This window comes from Thalassophryne amazonica, chromosome 11 (genome assembly GCF_902500255.1).
Source record: "Thalassophryne amazonica chromosome 11, fThaAma1.1, whole genome shotgun sequence".
NCBI lineage: Eukaryota > Metazoa > Chordata > Actinopteri > Batrachoidiformes > Batrachoididae > Thalassophryne > Thalassophryne amazonica.
Window position 1 is genome coordinate 102,980,411 of NC_047113.1, and position 17,065 is coordinate 102,997,475.

General features: G+C 43.9%; 1 long non-coding RNA gene across 1 annotated transcript; it reads right to left on the reverse strand.

Moving 5' to 3' along the window:
* Positions 1-6,153: 6,153 nt before the first annotated feature.
* Positions 6,154-13,737, reverse strand: LOC117519787. The gene is made up of 3 exons (XR_004563424.1): positions 13,726-13,737; positions 7,074-7,078; positions 6,154-6,226 (listed from the first exon to the last, which is right to left on the reverse strand). It is a non-coding gene; the product is annotated as an uncharacterized LOC117519787 (long non-coding RNA).
* Between the last annotated feature and the right edge of the window lie 3,328 nt (positions 13,738-17,065).

The window sequence follows — 17,065 nt, forward strand, 5'->3', positions numbered from 1 at the left end:
TCAGAGTGATGCTGAAAAACTAATTCATGCATTTATTTCCTCTAGGCTGGACTATTGTAATTCATTATTATCAGGTTGTCCTAAAAGTTCCCTAAAAAGCCTTCAGTTAATTCAAAATGCTGCAGCTAGAGTACTGACGGGGACTAGAAGGAGAGAGCATATCTCACCCATATTGGCCTCTCTTCATTGGCTTCCTGTTAATTCTAGAATAGAATTTAAAATTCTTCTTCTTACTTATAAGGTTTTGAATGATCAGGTCCCATCTTATCTTAGGGACCTCGTAGTACCATATCACCCCAATAGAGCGCTTCGCTCTCAGACTGCAGGCTTACTTGTAGTTCCTAGGGTTTGTAAGAGTAGAATGGGAGGCAGAGCCTTCAGCATTCAGGCTCCTCTCCTGTGGAACCAGCTCCCAATTCAGGGGGAGGGAGACAGACACCCTCTCTACTTTTAAGATTAGGCTTAAAACTTTCCTTTTTGCTAAAGCTTATAGTTAGGGCTGGATCAGGTGACCCTGAACCATCCCTTAGTTATGCTGCTATAGACGTAGACTGCTGGGGGGTTCCCATGATGCACTGAGTGTTTCTTTCTCTTTTTGCTCTGTATGCACCACTCTGCATTTAATCATTAGTTATTGATTTCTGCTCCCCTCCACAGCATGTCTTTTTCCTGGTTCTCTCCCTCAGCCCCAACCAGTCCCAGCAGAAGACTGCCCCTCCCTGAGCCTGGTTCTGCTGGAGGTTTCTTCCTGTTAAAAGGGAGTTTTTCCTTCCCACTGTAGCCAAGTGCTTTCTCACAGGGGGTCGTTTTGACCGTTGGGGTTTTACATAATTATTGTATGGCCTTGCCTTACAATATAAAGCGCCTTGGGGCAACTGTTTGTTGTGATTTGGCGCTATATAAAAAAATTGATTGATTGATTGATTGATTGATTGATGCACTAACTGTGTTTTTCTTCATGTCTTTTATTTCCTCTCTGAGTTAATTGCATTTCTGTTCCTTTCTGTGTTCACAGTTCCTTTATCAAGGGTTCCAAAAGGTTTGACTAAGAAGGTTCAATTTGTGGGGACAATGGGCCCATTTTTTGGCCTATGATCTGCTGGGCTTTAGTCCACCCCCTCTTTCCTAACCTAACCTAAACTGGTCCCACTGCACTGTCGGGTGTGTTTGAAGATTATAATAATAAACAAGAGTTTTCCCTTTACTTGCACTGTGAAAGCAGTCACACTGGTGCTCTGATATTGATAACAAAATACATTATTTACTTTGGGAATACAGTGTAGGTGAGTTGTGCCTGAGTGTTCAAATGAGAGAAAAGACTATGGAGTCAGATCAGCGCAAAACCACTCACGTAAAAAATGCGTTCGGGAGTATTATATTATTTCACACTAGATATTAACTACACATGCATAAATTATCTCTGCACACATGAAAATTATCTCTGCACATGCGAAGAAATTGTGGTTGAGTGGAAAGGGTGTTGCAAGAGACAACCAGTGTCCCCCCCCCGCCCTCTTGAAGTTGAATTCTGATGACAAGCAGTGGATACCTGCTCTCTCGCTCGAAAATTATGGCACTATGGGTGGAGGGTTTGGCACTATGGAGGAGGGAACCAGGTCGGCACTGGCTCTGCTGTGATTGGTCGTTTCTGAAGAGCAAGGTTTGATTAACAGCACTCCTTACTGACACTGAAGTTACCGGTGAGGACGTGCATGTTCCCGATGGCTCAACTGGTGACTTTAAGGACACCGACTGTCCAGAAGGACAGGTGGGTGTGACTGCCGAAGAGGAGTTGGGCAAAGCAGGCGATTCAGAGTTCATTGGTGTGGCAAACATTAAAGCTGGTGCCTGTAGTTTAGGCGGAGGCGCTTGTAGTTTGGAGGTGCTGGCACCGGAGCTTCCTGGAGCTGAGGCGCTGATGTGCTAGTCACAGAGGAATTATTGGGTCACTTACCAGTTTTACCCTATTGATTTAGCCTACTTAATTCTAAACCATTATGATTATTTTAAAAATTTAAATTCACGTGTTCAAGTCACCTAAAACAGATGAGTTTAGCTAACTAATACACTTGTGCGTTGCACAGTGCGTTGCGCAGTGTGTTGCATGTTTGCTTTTCAAACAAAAACCTGTTTAACTCCAGGTTTGAAAGGGATCCTATCACACCCCTCACCCACCCCAACAACAATAGACTTCCTGCTCCCCTAGTCACCTCTCCCCTCTCCTCTGCAACACTACCCACACTAATGATGTGTGTAGAGGATGTGTGACAGCACTTTCGCAAACAAAAGATCAATAAGGCTCCAGGACTTGGTGGTGTCTCCCCATCATGTCTGAGAGCATGTGCTGATCAGCTGGCTCCTATCTTCACCTGGATCTTCAACAGATCTCTGGAGCTGTGTGTGGTCCCTTCCTGCTTCAAACGGTTCATTATTATCCCAGTCCCAAACAAACCCTCCATAACAGGACTAAATGACGTCAGGCCCATCGCCCTGACATCGGTAGTTATGAAGTCTTTTGAATGGCTGGTGTTGAGCCACCTGAAAGACATCACTGGACCCCTGCTGGACCCCCTGCAGTTTTCCAACTGGGCAAACAGGTCAGTTGAGGGTGCAGTCAACATGGATCTGCATTACATCCTGCACCACCTGGACTCGGTAGAGATGTATGTGAGGATCCTGTTCATGGACTTCAGCTCGGTGTTCAACACCATCATCCCTGACATTCTCCACAAAATAAGCTCTTCAACCTCTCTGTGCCAGCTCCCAGCTATCAGTGGATCTCCAATTTTGTGACGGACAGGACACACATAGCAGGTGAGGCTGGGGAGCATCACATCCAGCACACGGACAATCAGCACTGGCGCCCCTCAGGGGTGTGTGCTCTCCCCACTGCTGTTCTCCCTCAACGCAAATGACTGCACCTCAGGTAACCCCTCTATTAAACTCCTGAAGTTTGTGGATGACACCATTATCGCTGGACTTATCCAGGATGCTGATGAGGCTGCATACAGACAGGAGGAGGAAGAGTTGGTCCTCTGGTGTGGTCAGAACAACTTGGAGCTGAACCCGCTCAAGAATGTAGACATGATAGTAGACTTCAGGAGAAATCCACCATCACTCCCCCCTCTCCATCCTCAACAACACTGTGCCTACTGTAGACACTTTCCGGTTCCTGGAATCCACCATCACCCAAGATCCGAAGTGGACCCCCACATAGGCTCCATCAGCAAAAAGCAGAGCACAGCAGAGGATGTACTTCCTCAGACAGCTCAGGAAGTTCATCCTGTCCCAGGAACTGCTCATCATCTTCTACACATCCATCATCCAGTCTCTCCTGTGCATCTCCATTTCCATTTCGTTTCCCGCTGCCTCAGGTCTCCAGAAAAAAAAAAAAAAAAAATCATCCAACCTGCCCTCCATCCAGGACTTAAACCGGTCCAGGGCCAGGAAGTGAGCTGGTAACATCATTGCACACCCCTCACACCCTGGACACACACTGTTTATACTCCTCCCCTCTGGCTGACATTACAGAGCTCTGTATGCCAAACAATGAGGCACAGGAACATTGTCTTTGTACAGGCCATCACACTGAGGAACTTACGGCGACATGGAGCTGCCAGCCATATAAATATAATTTGACTCAGTAACATGTAATAACGTGAAAGGTTTCATGTTATAACGTGATATTTATTACGTTATAACGTAATATCTATCACATTATTTCGTGATGCACAACTATCATGTTATTTCATGATATGGTATTTTCACATTTTATCGTGAAATTATCATGTAATTTCATGATAAGAAATTATCACGTTATTCCAAGATATGAATCTATCATGTTATTTCATAATATGAAATTATCACGTTATTTCGAATTATGAAATTATCATGTTATTTTGTGATAAACATTTATCACGTTATTTCATGGTATTTTTACGTTATAACGTGAAAACATCAATATGGTTTTACTTTGATACATAGCCAATATACCTGTTCTGCTATTCTGCCACTAGAGGGCGCTAGACGACCAGTAAAGGGCGCCACTTATCTAAGGCTGTTTGCTTTTTTTTTTTTAACTCTGATTATAGTGAAAACAAATAGCAAAAGTATTGGCTCATGCTTTTTATTGATTCTTAAATCCCCCTACATCACAGATGAGCCATGTTCCTTGACTGAACCTGGGAAGTGCTGAAGCGCTGAATTACCTGAATAGCCTACATATCATGAAATAACATGATAAATGCTTAACACGAAATAACATGATAGTTGCATATCTCAGAATAACGTGATAATTTCTTATCTCAGAATAATGTGATAGTTGCATATCTCGGAATAACGTGATAGTTGCATATCATGAAATAACATGATAGTTTCTTATCTCGGAATAACATGATAATTTCATATCACGAAATAACGTGATAATTTCTTCTTATAACGTGATAATTTCTCATTATAACATGAAAATAGCGCATCATGAAATAACATGATAATTTCATATCACAAAATAACATGATAAGTATCACGTTATAACATGATAAATATCACGTTATAACATGAAACTTTTCACGTAATTACATGATACTGAGCCAAATATATATTAGGGCTTGGCAGCTCAGAGCTTCCGTAGGAACTCGTGTATAAATTAACTTCAATCTATTGTCTGTTTCCCATATTATTTTTCTCTCTTATTGCTCATTTTATTTTACTGACACAATTCAATTGCACAATTTTTTTTTACTGTGAATTATTCAGTGTTTAGTGTATATTTACACATGCCCATACAGAGACACATCTTCAGACAACTGTATATAAACTCTGGTTCTGCACTTCCACCTACACCAGTAACTCAGTTATCACAATGTTGTATCTGGCTCTTCTACCTTTTTGTAGATTTTCTTGGTGCTTTGCACTGTGACTCACCTGTGGTTGTTCATCTCCAGTGAACCTGCTTCCAGTCTGCTGTGTGTCTGTTCTCTAACCATCACACCTCTGATGTGGAAAACAATAAAATAAAAACCAGCTGTATAATTAGTGAATATCACTGGCTTGATATGAATAATACATAAAAGGGGACTCAATACAGAACCCCACAGTTAAATAACTCTGGCTAAAAAAAAAGTCACTCACAGGATTCAAATTCATAAGCTCTGATTACCAGATGGAAACTTTACCATTGCGCTACAATCACTGGCCTGTAACCAGTGCGGAAAAATGCCTGAAATCAACAAAGACATGGACGAGGTGCTGTGTGCAGTCGCTGCAGCCCAGCGCAAAGGTGAGAGATGTTTTATATATTTCCACATGAGGACAGCAGGCAGAGACACGCACCTCATGGAGGAATGTTGTCAGTTCATGTCCTTCCAAACACGGAACGTGTTCTTAAACTGGGACATTCAGAAGCAAAGATCTTTACAGCTGCGGCTATGAGTGGACATGCCCCTTCTGTCCGTTCAGCGCCCAGACCAACGTGTCACTCTGTGTGTTATGTGGTCATTCATTTTTGTTATTTGTTATGTAATTGCGGCTGTAGGTATTGTCGTAATTATTTATACAACTGTCCTCATGGTGGTTTCTGTGTCTGTCATCCAGCTGTCCAGTGACAGGCCCCTCCCCGTGCTGTGTGTGATCAGACCTGGTTGCCAAGCCCCCATATGATTAGATCTGTACATACATATATGCATTTTATGCAAGTGTGCTCCCCCCACTGGCATGCTAGATGTGTTGGGGGGAGGGGTGGCGACATATGCACACACGTGTGAGACACATGCACCACATGTATGTGGCTTTTGCAACTCCACAGATGCGGGGCACTTAGACAAATTTCACATGCAGCTTGACAGTGATTGTCTGCTGACTGTTTTTGTGTTAGTAGTGTGAATGGCCACACATTTTCTAAGCACCATGTGAGGGGTGTTAGATGTTTGTGTGTGTCAGCTGGAATTTGGCCGACACCTGCCGCGAGAGGGTTCAGTTGGCTCTCACAGCGCACGCTCTGTCTTGCAGCCATTGGTGTGTGCAAATAGTTGTAGCAACAGGTGTATGAGGCGTTGGAAGCAGCTACGATTTTACATGCTTTGCATACAATTCCTGCTTCATGTGCACTTTATGTGCAAATCGACCAAATTCGCACTATGTGTGAAGGGGGCCTTATCATTCTCCTTATACAGCTGGAGATGTGTTAGAAAAGCCAAATCAATATGTGGATCCCAAATATCCTGTGGTGCTGGCAAGCAAAATAGCCAAATTAAATCTCACTGAATGTTTTACTTTATTTTCATTATTATAATATATATTTTTTCATTAATTTATTTTAATTATTTATTCGTTTATTTTTTTGCAGAATTATTTTTGCAACCAACACCACTTACTGTAATTTAACAATTTGACAATACTATAATCTTTTTTTTACAGTAGTAAGCTCCTGTGAGCTGCTGTACATATGTATTAATAAAATGTAAAATAACAGAAAAGTGATACTGTTGAATAGCAGTATAGTGCATGCAACTCTAGCTGCCAGTAGTTTACTGTAAATTTCAAAGGTAATTTGCTATTTGCTTGTTTTGTTAGATCATTTATGTACCTGAAGCATTCTCATCTTTAGACATATATATGTATATATATATATATAAAATCCCACAAGTGACTGGACAAATAATGAATGATGTTTTTTTTTTTCTTTTCTTATCTTTTCTTTTCTTGAACATGGACAAATTCATTAAACTTTATTTCTTATGATGTCATGCATACAGTTTGTAGCCAGAGCTAATATGCAACCACTTTCCCTGGTTAGGCTTTCACTCTTTCAACAAAAAAGATTAAGACCTAAGTTAAAACAGAAAATAAAATAAAATATTTATTAAGACCAAACCACAAACACAATGCAGATAAGAAAAGAAGTTAAAAATCACACCACACACACACACCCACACTCATCTTCAACCGCTTAGTCCAATAAAGGCTCGCGGCGGGCTGCAGCCTATCCCAGCAGTCGTAGAGCGTGAAGCGGGATACACCCAGGACAGGACGCCAGTCTGTCGCAGGGCCACAAATAGACAAACAAACACATTCACACCCACTCGCACACCTACGGACAGTTTAAAGATTCCAATCCACCTAACCTGCATGTCTTTGGATGTAGGAGGAAACCGGAGCAGCCAGAGGAAACCCACGCAAACACGGGGAGAACATGCAAGTGCCACACAGAAAGGCCACAGGCGGGAATTGAACCCATGACCTTCTCACTGTGAGGCAACAGTGCTAATCACTATCCACTGTGCTGCTCCAAAATCACACCAAAAATATATATAAAAAAAACAGTGTTCACAGACTTGTTTCTGCTGCAGCTATTGTTTTGCTCATGTGATAAAATCTTGAGCTGTGTCACTGTTTTGGTTTCAGGTGGTAATGCATTCCAGAGTTTAGTACCTATTACCGAGAAGGATGACTGTCCAAATGTTGTTCTGCATTTGGCTGTTCCACATTTGCTGCTTGTTACACCCCTCATTCTTATTTCACTGGTGTGTCTGTTTACCAGCTGACAGAGCATTTCTGGATCAAGGTTGTTTACACACATAAAAATAAGTTTTAAAAATGAGACATTCACAAAACTGTCAAAATTCACTATACGAGGTCTGTCCATAAAGTATTGTACCTTTTTATTTTTTTCAAAAACTATATGGATTTCATTCATATGTTTTTACATCAGACATGGTTGAACCCTCGTGCACATGCGTGAGTTTTTCCACGCCTGTCGGTGACGTCATTCGCCTGTGAGCACGCCTTGTGGAAGGAGTGGTCCCGCCACCTCGTCGGATTTTCATTGTCTGGAAATGGCGGAATGAAAAGGACTTTTTTTCCATCAGAATTTTTTCAGAAGCTGTTAGAGACTGGCACCTAGAAACCATTCGAAAAATTTATCTGGCTTTCAGTGAAAACTTTTACGGGCTTCACAGAGAATAAGGACTTTAACTACAGGTTTAAGGACCCCTTTAAGGACGGTCAGTGTGCCTCGCTGCGAGCTGCGATGATGCGGCACAAACCACTGGATCATTTCTAAGCTGATGTCTCTGTGGATACGAGACCGTCGTGTGCTCTTTCTCTGGTTATCACAAGACCTGGACATCAGCCATTTTCTGGCAGATTTCACTTTTAACAAGAGATTTTGTCATGGAAAGCCACGCGGAGGCTTCGCGCGTCACGACCGATTCGCTGATGAAGCGAGACAAAGGAACACCTCTGTTTCGGAGTGTTAGAGGACAAGTTGGGACATGTCCAGCTCTCCACAAGTTCTTTTATACTCACTCGACTGGTAAGTACTGAAAGCCGAGATAGACAGGCGAGATGACAGGCGAATGACGTCATCGACAGGCGTGGAAAAACTCATGCATGCGCACGAGGGTTCAAGCATGTCTGACGTAAAAACATATGAATGAAATCCATATAGTTTAAAAAAAAATAAAAAGGACCGTTAATTTATGGACAGACCACGTATACTGTACATGTTTCTTTAGTTAAGCAGTGGTGCCACTGTATACGTTTCTGTATCCATTACTATCAGGGACTGTTTATAAAATGACTCGAAGGGTCAAAGTATTGTGTGGTTAGCCTGGTCCCAAATGGTTCTACGGTGTGATAAGTGGAAGAAAATCACAGCGTGCACAGACTGTTGTGCTGCCTTAATGGGTTATACAGTCTGATCAGGAGGAAGCTGCTTTAATTAATTTTGACAGTTTTGCACTGCTTCATCACATGGCCATCAAAAATTTTAACTCTTCTACATGATCAATCTCTATATCATTAATCTTTACTCTACGAGGGCTGTCAATAAAGTAACAGTCCTTTTTATTTTTTTCAAAAACTATATGGATTTCATTCATATGTTTTTACGTCAGACATGCTTGAACCCTCGTGCGCATGCGTGAGTTTTTCCACGCCTGTCGGTGACGTCATTCACCTGTGAGCACTCCTTGTGGGAGGAGTCGTCCAGCCCCTCGTCGGAATTCCTTTGTCTGAGAAGTTGCTGAGAGACTGGCGCGTTGTTTGATCAAAATTTTTTCTAAACCTGTGAGACACATCGAAGTGGACACAGTTCGAAAAATTAAGCTGGTTTTCAGTGAAAATTTTAACGGCTGATGAGAGATTTTGAGGTGAGACTGTCGCTTTAAGGACTTTTCACGGTGCGAGACGTCGCGCAGCGCTCTCAGCCGCCGTCGTCAGCCTGTTCAAGCTGAAAACCTCCACATTTCAGGCTCTATTGATCCAGGACGTCGTGAGAGAACAGAGAAGTTTCAGAAGAAGTCGGTTTCAGCATTTTATCCGGATATTCCACTGTTAAAGGAGATTTTTTTAATGAAAGACGTGCGGACGGGTCCGCGGGTCGGGACGCAGCCGCCGCGATGCTCCGCCACAGGAAAAACACCTCTGTTGAAAGCCTTAAGGACAAGTTGGAACATGTCCTGCCTGTTAAACAATTTCTCATATACTCACTCCACTGAAAGCCATCAAAAGCCGCCTGGATTTTACAAATGGTTATCAACACAGAGGTGTTTTTCCTGTGCCGCCGCACCGCGTCGGCTGCGTCCCGACGCGCGGATCCGTCCGCACGTCTTTCATTAAAAAAATCTCCTTTAACAGTGGAATATCCGGATAAAATGCTGAAACCGACTTCTTCTGAAACTTCTCTGTTCTCTCACGACGTCCTGGATCAATAGAGCCTGAAATGTGGAGGTTTTCAGCTTGAACAGGCTGATGACGCCGCCTGAGAGCGCTGCGCGACGTCTCGCACCGTGAAAAGTCCTTAAAGCGACAGAATCACCTCAAAATCTCTCATCAGCCATTAAATTTTCACTGAAAACCAGCTTAATTTTTCGAACCGTGTCCACTTCGATGTGTCTCACAGGTTTAGAAAAAATTTTGATCAAACAACGCGCCAGTCTCTCAGCAACTTCTCAGACAAAGGAATTCCGACGAGGGGCTGGATGACTCCTCCCACAAGGAGTGCTCACAGGCGAATGACGTCACCGACAGGCGTGGAAAAACTCACGCATGCGCACGAGGGTTCAAGCATGTCTGACGTAAAAACATATGAATGAAATCCATATAGTTTTTGAAAAAAATAAAAAGGACCGTTACTTTATTGACAGCCCTCGTATAAATTTAATTTGTTTTTCTCTTCATCGAAAAACACACAGATACGGTCTTCTTATAATTCAAAGTCAAATGATTATTTTGAAGCCACTGTGACACACAACACACTTCTTTTGATAGTATTTCTGCAGTTAGTGCAATGGTGAGGATATTTACATTAAATGAGCGTTGACAACCAATGACAATATTGTTCCACTGCATCCATTCCATCCATTGCATGAATGGAAAAGATTATTTATTTGAGTCCCTTCAGCTGCTCCCTTGTTTTCACTCAGGGCTGCCACAGCAAATCCAAAGTGGATCTGCATGTTTGATTTGGCACAAATTTTACACTGGATGCACTTCCTGATGCAACTCCTAATTACATAGAGAAATGTGGCAGGGGTGGGGTTTGAACCAGTAACCTTCCGCACTGAAACCAACTTGGTCACCCACCCTTTGTTTGATATGATACGTAAATAGATTCTTGTTATCTAATATTTCATAAAAGACAGATGTTTTTTTCTTGAACAGTTAACTGAAAGCAGCATGGCAGAGACATTGCAGAGGTCAGTGACAGCCACTGTGTGTGGAAGCACATGTCTGCTTTCTTCCTTCTTCCTTTTGTTTCAGCTACTCACATTAGGGGTACCACAAGGAGATTAATCATTTCCATCTCAGCCTGTCCTCTGCATCTTCCTCTGTCTTTGCCAAACACCTGCATGTCCTCCCTGAGCATATCCAGACACCTCATTTCTCCTCCTGCCTAGCGGCTCCATCCTCAGCATCCTTCTCCCTATATACGCTGGCCCCCTCCTCTGCACCTGTCCAAACCATCTCACTCTCACCTTTCTGATTTTGTCTCCAAACCGCTGTCCCTCTGATATGATCATTCCTAATCCTGTCCATTCTCGTCACTCCCGAACAGAATCACAACATCTTCAGCTCTGCCACCTCCAGCTCTGGAATGGAAGATTGCTGCTAATCCTCCGCCTCGGCCCATGCTATGAGCATTCTGCCAGTTAGTGTGACTCGGGGTGTTGACTCATTTAAACTAACATATTCATCCTGCTGTAACCAGGTTTCTGTAAGGCAGAATAAATCATTATGTTGATCAATTATTATATCATTTACTAACAGGGACTTAGAAAAGAGAGACCTAATGTTTAATAGACCACATTTAACTGTTTTAGTCTGTGGTGCAGTTGAAGGTGCTATATTATTTTTTCTTTTTGAATTTTTATGCTTAAATAGATTTTTACTGGTTGTTGGTGGTCTGGGAGCAGGCACCGTCTCTACGGGGATGGGGTAAATCGAGAGCTTTGCCCCCCTACTCAGCTCTCTCTTCACCATGACGGTCCGATACAGCAACCGCATCACTGCAGATGCTGCACCGATCCTTCTATCAATCTCACGCTCCATCCCTCAGCGGTGAACAAGACCCCGAGATACTTAAACTCCTCCACTTGAGGCAAGGACACTCCACCGACGTGAAGAGGGCAAAGCACCTTTTTCCGGTCGAGAACCATGGCCTCGGATTTGGAGGTGCTGATTTTCATCCCAGACGCTTCACACTTGGCTGCAAACTGCCCCAGTGGACGCTGAAGGTCCTGATTTGACGAAGCCAACAGAACCACATCATCCGCAAACAGCAGAGACGAGATTCTGTGGTTCCCAAACCAGATCCCCTCTACACCCTGGCTGCACCTAGAAATTCTGTCCATAAAAATAATGAACAGAACCGGTGACAAAGGGCAGCCCTGGCGGAGTCCAACGTGCACTGGAAACAGGTTTGACTTATTACCGGCAATGCGAACCAAGCTCCTGCTGTGGTGTACAGGGACCGGATAGCCCTTAGCAAAGGACCCCGGACCCCGTACTCCCGGAGCACTCCCCACAGGGTGCCCCGAGGGACACGCTTGAACGCCTTCTCCAGATCCACAAAACACATGTGGACTGGTTGGTTGAACTCCCATGAACCCTCAAGCACCTGATGGAGCGTGTAGAGCTGGTCCAGTGTGCCACGACCAGGACGAAAACCACACTGCTCCTCCTGAATCCGAGGTTCGACCATCGGCCAAATTCTCTTCTCCAGTACTCTGGAATAGACCTTACCGGGGAGGCTGAGGAGTGTGATCCAACTATAGTTGGAACACACCCTCCGGTCCCCCTTCTTAAACAGAGGGACCACCACCCCGGTCTGCCAATCCAGAGGCACTGTCCCCGATCGCCACGCGATGTTGCAGGGGCGTGTCAACCAAGACAGTCCCACAACATCCAGAGACTTAAGGTACTCAGGATGGATTTCATCCACCCCAGGAGCCTTGCCACCGAGGAGCTTTCTAACCACCTCGGTGACTTTGGCCTGGGTAATGGATGAGTCCGCCTCTGAGTCTCCAGTCTCTGCTTCCTCTTCGGAAGACGTGACGATGGGATTGAGGAGATCCTCGAAGTACTCCTTCCACCGCCCGACAACATCCCCAGTCAGGGTCAACAGCTCCCCACCCGCACCGTAAACAGTGCTGGTGGAGAGCTGCTTCCGCCTCCTGAGGCATTGGACGGTTTGCCAGAATCTCTTCGAGGCCGACCGATAGTCCTCCTCCATAGTCTCCCCGAACTCCTCCCGGACCCGAGTTTTTGGCTCTGCGACCGCACGGGCTGCGGCACGCTTGGCCTGCTGGTACCTGTCAGCTGCCTCTGGGGTCCCACCTACCAACAAAGATAAGTAGGACTCCTTCTTCAGCTTGACGGCATCCCTTACTTCCGGTGTCCACCACCGGGTTCAGGGATTGCCACCGCAACAGGCACCAGAGGCCTTGCGACCACAGCTACGAGCGGCCGCATCGACAATGGAGGTGGAGAACATGGTCTACTCAGACTCCATGTCTCCAACCTCCCCCGGGATCTGGGAGAAGCTCTCCCGGAGGTGGGAGTTGAAGACCTTGCTGACAGAGGGTTTTGCCATTCTTTCCCAGCAGACCCTCACAATACGTTTGGGCCTGCCAGGTCTGACTGGCTTCCTCCCCTCCCAGCGGATCCAACTCACCACCAGGTGGTGATCAGTCGACAGCTCTGCCCCTCTCTTCACTCGAGTGTCCAAGACATGTGGCCGAAGGTCGGATGATATGACTACAAAGTCGATCATCGACCTCCGGCTCAGGGTGTCCTGGTGACACGTGCACTTATGGACACCCTTGTGCTCAAACATGGTGTTCATGATGGACAAACTGTGACTAGCACAGAAGTCCAACAACTGAACACCTCTCGGGTTCAGATCGGGGAGGCCGTGCTTCCCGATCACCCCCCTCCAGGTCTCACTGTCGCAGCCCACGTGGGTGTTGAAATCCCCCAGGAGAACAATGGAGTCCCCAGTCGGAGCGCTATCTAGTACCCCTCCCAGGGACTCCAGGAAGGTCGGGTACTCTGCACTGCTGCTCGGCCCGTAGGCCGAGACAACGGTGAGAGACCTGTCCCGGACCCGAAGGCGTAGGGACATGACCCTCTCGTTCACCGGAGTGAACTCCAACACATGGCGACTAAGCTAGGGAGCAATAAGCAATGCGACCCCAGCTCTCCGCCTCTCCCCGTGGGCAACACCAGAAAAATGAAGCATCCAGCCCCTCTCAGGAGTTGGGTACCAGAGCCTAAGCTGTGTGTGGACGTGAGCCTGACTATCTCTAGTCGGTATCTCTCAACCTCCCGCACAAGCTCAGGCTCCTTCCCCCCTAGTGAGGTGACATTCCCTAAATAAAAACTGTGTGTTAAAAACAATGAGAGAGAAAGTATTTAGCTTCCCACATTGTCTTAGATTTTTAAAATTTCCAATGGTGTCATGCCCCTGGACCCTCCTTCATAGGGGTGTGCCTTCAACACACCCAACCAAGTCACAACTGGGTCATTCCATCTGAAATCACTCAGTGTTGAAAAAAAAAAAAAATCCCAGGTCACCCCTCAGCTTTATTCTGTCAATTTTTATATGATAATCACATTACAAACTTAGGGTGAAATGCTAAATATTAGGTCTTTATCTTGAAAACGTTTGAAATTACAGCCTTTGGAAATTTTTGTGAATTTTTCTACAAACTTTGCATGTTAATAATGAGCTCCCTATATGCCTCACAGCTTTGAAACAGGTCATGCCAGGCTAACTATTAGTGTATAGTTGAGAAATTGTGGCAGTTTTGGTGAATCTAATGTGATCTGTCTTCCACAAAGGCCTCAAACCCAAAATTGTACATGCTGTTTGTATCTTTGATTAGTTCAAAATCAAAGAAAGATACCAGCTATGGCTACAAAACTTTTTGCATGATGGTTTCTGATATAATCAAATATATCTAAACATTTAAATGATATACCAAGTTGTTTTAAAAAAAAATTGTAGTTGTTGAAAAATGCTTATTTTAAAAAAGTGTTGAAACACAACCCCAATTCCAATGAAGTTGGGGCATTGTGTAAAATGTAAATAAAAACAGAATACAATGATTTGCAAATCCTATTCAACCAAAAACGTTGGGACAGTGGTATGCTTACCACTGTGTTACATCACCTTTCCTTTTAACAACACTCAGTAAGTGTTTGGGAACTGAGGACACTCATGATTGGGTATAAAAGGAGCATCCCCAAAAGTCTCAGCCATTCACAAGCAAAGATGGGGCGAGGATCACCACTTTGTGAACAACTGCATGAAAAAATAGTCCAGCAGTTTAAGAACACTGTTTCTCAATGTTCAATTGCAAGGAATCTAGGGATTCTATCATCTACAGTCCATAATAGCTCAAAAAATTTAGAGAATCTGGAGAACTTTCTACATGTATGTGGCAAGGCCGAAAACCAACATTGAATGCCTGTGACCTTTGATCCCTCAGGTGGCACTGCATTAAAAACCAACATCATTGTGTAAAGGATTTTACCGCATAGGCTCAGCAACACTTCAGAAAACCCTTGTCAGTTAACACAATTTGTCGCTACAGCTTCAAGTGCAAGTTAAAACTCTACCATGAAAAAGTGAAAGCCAAACATCAACAACATCCAGAAACGCCTCGGCCTTCTCTGGGCCTGAGCTCATTTGAAATGGACAGACGCAAAGTGGAAAAGTGTGCTGTGGTCTGATGAGTCCACATTTCAAATTGTTTTTGGAAATTGTGGATGTGGTGTCCTCTGGACGAAAGAAGAAAAAGACCATCCAGATTGTTACAACTACAGGTCAATCCCTAAGGGCACATTAATTGCGCATGAATTGAGTATACAAAGTATGGGCGTCCGTTGTCGTCCGTAACAAAAATGGCCAAAAATGACAAATGTCCCAGTATGAATTACAGATATATTAATAATGTATAGCGAATATATGATGAACAATCACGGTTGTATAATGCATGTAGTGAGGAAAAGGATCAGACACATTGCGATTATCACAGCAGTATTATGGGTGTATTATGATGCATCATGCACGTGTTGCGCGTGCACGCCATCTGCATTGTGGTCATAAATGAAGCACACATGGGCCGTCTGCATCACTATTCACACCAACAATATACAGCCTGTGGAGCATTTGCTGGTCTTGGACAAGTTGATTGGAGTAAAGAAGCAGTGAATAGGGCGAGTGGTGACATCAGTGGATCGCATCAGAGCGCAGCTCGTCTGAACGATTATAACAAGAAGTTAAATCTGTTATAAAAACAGGAATAAATACTGTAACAGCTGCAGACAAGAAGGAAAATACATGCAACTGTTTTATCAAGCCTTGACAATGTAAACAAGTCAAATAATTACCTTTTTAGACGGCTCAAACAGCTTTCTGCAGAGCGAGTGGCAGCCGGTAGAACAAAGAACGGCGTCCAGCTGTGAACACAGTGCATCTGATTTGCACCCGCTGCAAATCAGATGTAAAGCAGACGTAATAAAAACGCTTTATTCGTGGCTGGTTGAAAAGGTTGAAAATGACTTTATGGAGGCGCAGGACTGCACGAAATATTGTGCAGCTCTTTTTATTGATTTGTCAAAAAAGCCTTTGACACATTATACCAGCGCCGCCGTTCGGCTTAAGCAGTCTACGCAGCCTTCGTGGGGCACCAACCATGTTGCACTAGTTTGCAGGGCCTCCAATTGACTGAAAAATTACCAGTGATGCCGGTGTTACTCTAATCTAACCACTTTTTTTTGTAACGAGTAATCTAATGCGTTAATCTTTCCAAATGAGTAGTAATCAGATTAAAGTTACTTCTCCATGTCACTGTGCGTTACTATTATTTTTGCATTGTGGGTCGACAGCAGCATTAAACTTGGTCCGTGGGCAGGAGGTCGGGGTTCGACTGAACTGCCCACTTTAAGTGAGCTGTGAGCTTTTCATCAGCTATGATCGTCCTCACCTCTTAAAGCGCAATGAAAACAGCACACCTGCACTGAGCTTTACAAAGTCATTTTTATGCTTTATTTTTCTCCTTTATTTAGAATTCTGAGCTGAGCGGCTCCGTATCGTCTCATTAAAAACAGCTCCGCGACGTGTCAACAACTAACACTATTTTCCACTCAAATGCACCTAAACTCTCTTTCTGAGGACCACATTTTGTGAAAACACAATAAAACTTTCTTATCTGTAAATCTGGTCATGTTTTCTGCATAAATAAATGTTATACATTCTTTGTGCTCAAACGCCAAAGCAGGGGCGAATCCAGATGGAATGGGGTTGTGGGGCAGGGATGTGCCCCCTCCTCCACAACACCCCTAGATTAAAGGTCCAGTTTTGAAGCCTTTTTTTACTACAACTACTAATACTACTTATAATAATAATAATTTCAACAAGTAAAATGTTTATAGAGAATGTAAATGTTAGAAAAATGTTAGAATTTAATAGTTACATTTATAAACAATGTAGGTTAGAAATTGCAAGTTTTACTGTTACAGTGCTGTCAACAGTTTTCACTGAAGTCAAGAAAGGGTG